The sequence below is a fragment of the Cervus elaphus genome, unplaced genomic scaffold (assembly GCF_910594005.1).
Source record: "Cervus elaphus unplaced genomic scaffold, mCerEla1.1, whole genome shotgun sequence".
Taxonomy (NCBI): domain Eukaryota; kingdom Metazoa; phylum Chordata; class Mammalia; order Artiodactyla; family Cervidae; genus Cervus; species Cervus elaphus.
Window position 1 is genome coordinate 972,576 of NW_025316691.1, and position 6,329 is coordinate 978,904.

Here is a 6,329-nt window from a genome sequence, read left to right on the forward strand (position 1 = left end):
GATTTCCTTTAGGATGGAGTGGTTGGGTCTTCTTATAGTCTAAGCGACCTTCAAGCATCCTCTTCAGCACCACAGTGCAAAAGCATCATATCTTTGGCTGTCAACTTTCTTTATAGTCCATCTTTCACATCCATACATGACATGGAAAAACCTTAGCCTTGACTAGACGGATCTTTGTTGGCAAAGCAACGTCTCAGCTTTTTAATATGCTGTCTAGCTTGGTTATCACGTTCCTTCCAAATCGTAAGCATCTTTTAATTTCATGGCTGCAGTCACCATCTGCAATGATTTCCGAGCCCCGAAAAATAAAGTCTGCCGCTGTTTCCACTGTTTTCCCATCTATTTGACGAGAAGTGATGAGACTGGATGCAATGATCTTAGTTTTCTGAATGCTGAGCGTTAAGCTAACTTTTTCACTCTCCTCTTTCTCTTTCATCAAGAGACTCTTTAGTTCTTCACTTTCTGCCATCAGGGTGGTGTCATCTGCATATCTGAGGTTATTGATATTTCTCCCAGCAATCTTGATTCCAGTTTGTGCTTCATCCAGCCCAGCATTTCTCACAATGCACTCTGCATATAAGTTAAATAAGCAGGGTGCCAATATACAGCCTTGACATATTCCTTTTCCTATTTAGAACCAGTCTGTTGGTCCAGGTCCAGTTCTGTTTCTTCCTGACCTGCATATAGGTCTTTCAAGAGGCAGGTCAGGTGGTCTGGTATTCCCATCTCTTTCAGAATTTTCCCCAGTTTATTGTGATACATGTAGTCAAAGGCTTTGGCATAATCAATAAAGCAGAAATAAGTGTTTTTCTGGAACTCTCTTGCTTTTTCAATGATCCAGTGGATGTTGGCAATTTGATCTCTGGTTCCTCTGCCTTTTCTAAATCCATCTTGAACATTTGGAATTTCACGGCTGACGTATTGCTGAAGCCTGGCTTGGAGAATTTTGAGCATTACTTTACTAGCCTGTGAGATGAGTCCAGTTGTGTGACAGTTTGAACATTCTTTGTCATTGCCTTTCTTTGAGACTGGAATGAAAACTGACCTAACAACCTAGATGTTTTCAATTGCATATGCTAAAAGAACTGCCTTTGCAGTTTCCAAGGAAAAAAGTTTCATTTTAACCAATTTTTTCTGAAGTCCAAGGAATATCATGGCCATCCTCCATCAAAAAGTCATCTTTCTTTTATGTAATCATAGTTTCATGCCTAAATTATAGACCAACTCATGCTCAAATTGGCTCTGATATCAGGGGCAGATCAGCTAGCTGATAAAAAGCTTGGATTGCCCCTCTGGAGGAAAGTGAGACCTTGGTCCCATGAGAAGAATCTGAGGGCTTAAGGGAATTTGCAGGAGTGGGGAAAGCTTGGTCCATCCTACATGTACCATAATCTTAAATAATGCTTATTTACTTTACAGAAGTAAAAACAGATGATAAAAACAAATATAAATCACTGAAAGGTAAATAAATTCATCACCTGTGATTGAAAGCTGCATTCTAAGAAAAATTTGTTCTCTTAACCTAGTAAGGAGACTAAATTCCAGTCTGGTACCAGCTTACCAGATAACAAACAAAAACCGTTGTTTATGGGTAAGCTTAGGAAAGTCTTTTCCATGTATCTTGAAGTAGCAGTATTTTTGCAAATGCATCAGTGTGAAACCATGGAAGGCATGTTTAAAACCTGATTAGATAGAAATTGACAAAGTAAATCTGGTCACTGCTGTGACTTGAAACACTTTAATATGATAACTAGAATTATAACTGACAGCATTTTACCAGGACATATCAGATTTTCATGGATGTCACATAGTTTCTAGGATATCTACATTAGTAACTGAAGGAGTCTTTGGGCTAAGGAAAGAAAACAACAGTCTCAAAGGCCCTTGCTTGTATCATTTAACTTCAGAGAAAACAAAATCGAACTTTAGGTCCCACCCTGAGGCTCCAGGCCAGTTGTATCTATCTGGAACTTATTACCCCCTGCCCAGGGGACTTATCACCCCCTGACCAACTACAAATGCTATCTCTCTCTCCTTCTTTTCTGCCTGAGCCCAAACTATACCTTACAGTAACATCCACCATATAACTTGGGAAGATTCATCACTCCTTCTGACAGCACTTCCCATGTAGTTTAACATGCCAAACGAACTCAGGTTGTTTAATATCTCTCTTTGGGAGGTCTCAGGGGCCCTCTGAAGCATCCCAAAGTTAGCTAGAAGTCAATTATTTAGGAAGGTTTGTTCATAAATATCAAAAGGGTTTATGACAGTCAGGTAGGCTGTGAAAGAATATTTATCCACTTAGCCAAAGTTAACAAAAGATTTCAAAGGTAAATCTAGGACAGATCATTTAAGAGGTAAAGAAACTTAAAATCCACTAGCAAAGGCAGTTCAACATCTCAAGAAACCTTGTACTAGGCACAAACTCTTTTCTGGGGGTCCACTTTCCATAAAACCTCCTTATCCCATTCTGTACCCATTCCTTTGCTTCTCCCATCCTGAAACTGCCACCTGTAAGTCAGAACTACTTCTTTTTCCTTCATAAAATGCGATTTCATTCCTTGTACCTTCTTTAATAACAAGTCATACATTTTTCCTTAAGCAACAAAGAACTGACTTTCATATTGGCATTTTACACATTGGTGAACTGATTGGTATCAGTGATACTATCTAAAAAAAAAAATTGCTTTCTTACACTGCACATCTCAGCATGGCACCAGACACTATTCATGGATAGTCAAAATCTCTTTAGAGTTTCTGTGTAAGAGGAAGGTCCTATCAAGTAGTGAATGTTTCAGAACCTTAATTTATGAAATGACCTAGCTATTCAATACACTGTCATCACTTGTTTTTAGCACAACCATAGAAATTCAGGTAACCAAAATCTGGAGAAACTATTGTAAGTTCAGTTCAGTTCAGTTGCGTCTGACTCTTTGCGACCCCATGGACTGCAGGCTGCCAGGCTTCCCTGTCCATCACCAACTCCCGGGGCTTGCTCAACCTCATGTCCATCGAGTCAGTGATGATATCCAACCATCTTATCCTCTGTTGTCCCCTTCTCCTCTGCCTTCAATCGAGACTACTATAGACAGATATTTTAAAGTATAATTATTTGTAATAGTTTATCTAAAAGCTCATATCTCATTTACATTTTTTAGGAGTTTTTTTGTTTGTTTGTTTTTAGAGGTACTTTCTTTGTTGACCAGTTTGTGAGAGATATAACAATATAGCAATATTTAACTTATAATAAACCTAGGCACTATGAAAAGTTTATGCTTAATGTTAATGACTCTTAGACATGTCTATATTAGAGTAGTGAAAAAAATAAAATACTAGATATTTAATATTGACTATTTCCCAATTCACATGAATGCAAAATTCATTTAGGTCAATTTTTTTCTTGTATTTAGAGCTATTTGACTTGTGAGGGCTTCTTTTTCTTTAGATTATTTAAATAAGAACTCACTCACAGCTTCAGCAATATTATCAAAAAACAGAAGACTCACACTGAGACATACAGAAATCCACACAGAGATCTTCTAGTTTTCCGCCTAAGATTGAAAATATCTCTTTGACTTCCCTTTATTTGGGGAGGAGGGGGGTGTTGAAGTTCTCATTTGCCCAAGGCTGAGGTCTCAGGCAAAGTGGGCATTGTTTTCTAAGAAAATGGTTAACTTCAAGCTTTGCCCTAGGCAGGCCTTTTTAACAAGCTCTGTTTTTAATTGATATGCAAAAGAACCAGCTTTACAGTTTCCAAGATAATTTTTTTTTTATTTTAACCAGTTTTCTCTGGTTCTATAGAACATCATGGCCATCCTAGGTCAGGTCATCTTTCCTTTCTGTAGTCATAGTTTTATCCCTGAATTATAGACAGATCAGCTGACAAGTTTTCCGTAGTTGAACTTGCGGAAGGATCATTAATGTGGTCGGTTCTGAGAGCGGCGCGGTGGTCTCTCCTCGCCCTGCTTGGCTCCTGAGCCTCTCCTCCACCCCAGAGGCGCCGGATGGGAAGGTAAGGGAGGGAAAGACGTCTGGAAGGCGCCGCGCGCCGGGCGGGCGGTCGGGTCCGGTGGCATTTCTGGTGGTAGGGGAAGAAGGGCCGCGGGAGAAGGTGGGGGGCGGCGTGCAGAGTGCGGGTCTGGTGGGAAAGACAGCTCTCCTCCGCCTTCCCGCCCCCCCCCTCCATCCTCGGCCGGGCGCCCCGCCACCCTTGCCCCGCGCCCGGTGGCGGCGTCTCCGGTGTCCCTCTTCCGCCCGACCTCCCCGCCAAGTTCCCTCGAGGTTGGGTCCGAGGGTTGGGGTGGGGTGGGGTGGGGTGGGGGGGTGGTGGGAGGTGCTCAGCTCGCCGCCACCCCACCGCAGGCGCCATGCCCGCGGCGCCGGCCATGGCTGCCTTCCCCCCAGCCGCAGACCGCACGGCGCGGATCCTCCGGTCGCGTCTTGCGGGCTGTGCGGTGTGACGGCTGGCGGCTCCCCGTCGCTGGGCCGCTTGCCTGCCCGACGCGTCCCGCCGCTGGCCCTGGACCTGTTTGCCTCAGCCGGTCGTCGTCCGCTGCTCTGGGCCTGCCGCGCGGTCGCCAGACGCCTCCTCACGCCCTCCGAGCCTCCGGGCTTGCTCCCGGCCACCCCTCCCCACGCCTCGCGCGGCTGTCTTGTCTCTCGCCCTGTCACCGCTGTCGTGTCCCTGCCCGCTTGGCGCCACGCTTCCCGTCCTCTCTGCCCTTGGTGGTGGAGGGAGGAGGGTGCCTGGGCCGCGGGCGCGGGTAGGGGGCCCCGGTGGTTGAGGGGAGAGGACGGGGTCCCTGGGGGGCGGCCGTACCGGTGTAGGAGGTGGTGGGGGAGGGCTCTGCCCGTTTCGGGGGGATGTGGGGGTGGTCTTTTGGCGTCGGCGGGGACCTCCGGGCGGCGGTCGACCGGCGCACTGGGGGCCCCCATGCGTCACGGCCCGGCAGGGTCGAGGCCCGCGGGCGGGGACGCGGCGGCGGTGGTGGTGGTCGAAATCCGGCCGGTGGCCCGCAGGGCGTGCCTTGCGCCTCGCCCGCCGCCCCCTCTCCAGGTACCTAGCGAGGGGCTTCCCTGGTGGCTCAGATGGGAAAGCGTCTGCCTGCAGTGCGGGAGACCCAGGTTCGATCCCTGGCTTGGGAAGATCCCCTGGAGTAGGACTTGGCAATCCACTCCAGTATTTTTGCCTGTGAAATGCCATGGACAGAGGAACTTTGTGGGTTACAGTCCATGGGGGTCACAAAGAGTTGGACACGACTGAGCGACTGAGCAGGAGCACAGGATAAAGGTTGTTTTCAATGCTGAATTTGTCCCTCTAGAATGTGTGCTTCCTTGGACTTCGCGGGCAGTTCAGGGGTTAAGACTCCATGCTTCCAATGCAGAGGGCGGGGCGCAGGTTTCGTTCTTGGTTGGCGAGCTAGGATCCAAAAGGTAAAAAAATAAATAAATAAATAAAAGGAAGAATGTGTGCTTCCTAACATGTTTTTGTTAGTCTGCTGGACAAGTGGATGTTTGGGGCAGGTGGTACCTTGCTGAAAGCTGAGTGCTCTTCTGGCAAGGCCATCCAGATACAGATAGAAAATGGTAGAGCCGGTATTTGAACCTAGGAAACTGAATTCCAAAATCTCTTTTCTTAAGAGATTTCGTTGTGCTGTATTGAGGATATTTGTACTTTTTTGTGTTGCTACAAGTGTCACTGAAGTTTGTAACTGGAAATGAGATGCAATCTAGTGGACCACAGTCAGCACAGTACGTGTATGATGCTTAGACCGTTTAGGATAGAGGATGAAAGTCAAATATCTACACCCCGCCTCAGGGAGGAAGACTGCTCAGGTATGGTCATAGTGAGTCACGAGGGCTGTCATGAGCTGGAGAATATATACCCGCTTGTTGATGTGCTCAAGGGATCAACCATGTACAAACATGTCGGGGTTTTTGCCAACAGGCGCCAGAAATCTAGATTTTAATGTGAAGTGTCCACTTTCAAACAACGCCATGATGTTAATGACCTTGCTCTGTCCGTTAATGGTTAGATAGAATTCCAATGTAATACAGGCTAGGTATCCCTTCAGGAATGAATCCACCCCCCCAACCCCCCACCCCCAACACTCTGAGCTTAAAACAATTAAAGCTAACTTTTAGCTCATGCTACTTACGTGGTCAGTGTGGGACAGCAGGGGTCTCTGCCCTTTCCTGTCTCAGAGACCCAGTCTGAGGGAGGCTTTATTTGCACAGACATTTTGCATAATAAGTACAGTGGCCAGGAGGGGAATGTGTGGCTTACATGCTGACCCTTGAAGCGTCTAACAGAAGTGACAGAGACACTT

General features: G+C 46.4%; 1 non-coding gene across 1 annotated transcript; it reads left to right on the forward strand.

Moving 5' to 3' along the window:
- The first annotated feature begins 5,073 nt into the window (after positions 1-5,073).
- TRNAC-GCA lies at positions 5,074-5,145 on the forward strand. The gene has a single exon. It is a non-coding gene; the product is annotated as a tRNA-Cys (tRNA).
- The last annotated feature ends 1,184 nt before the right edge of the window (positions 5,146-6,329 follow it).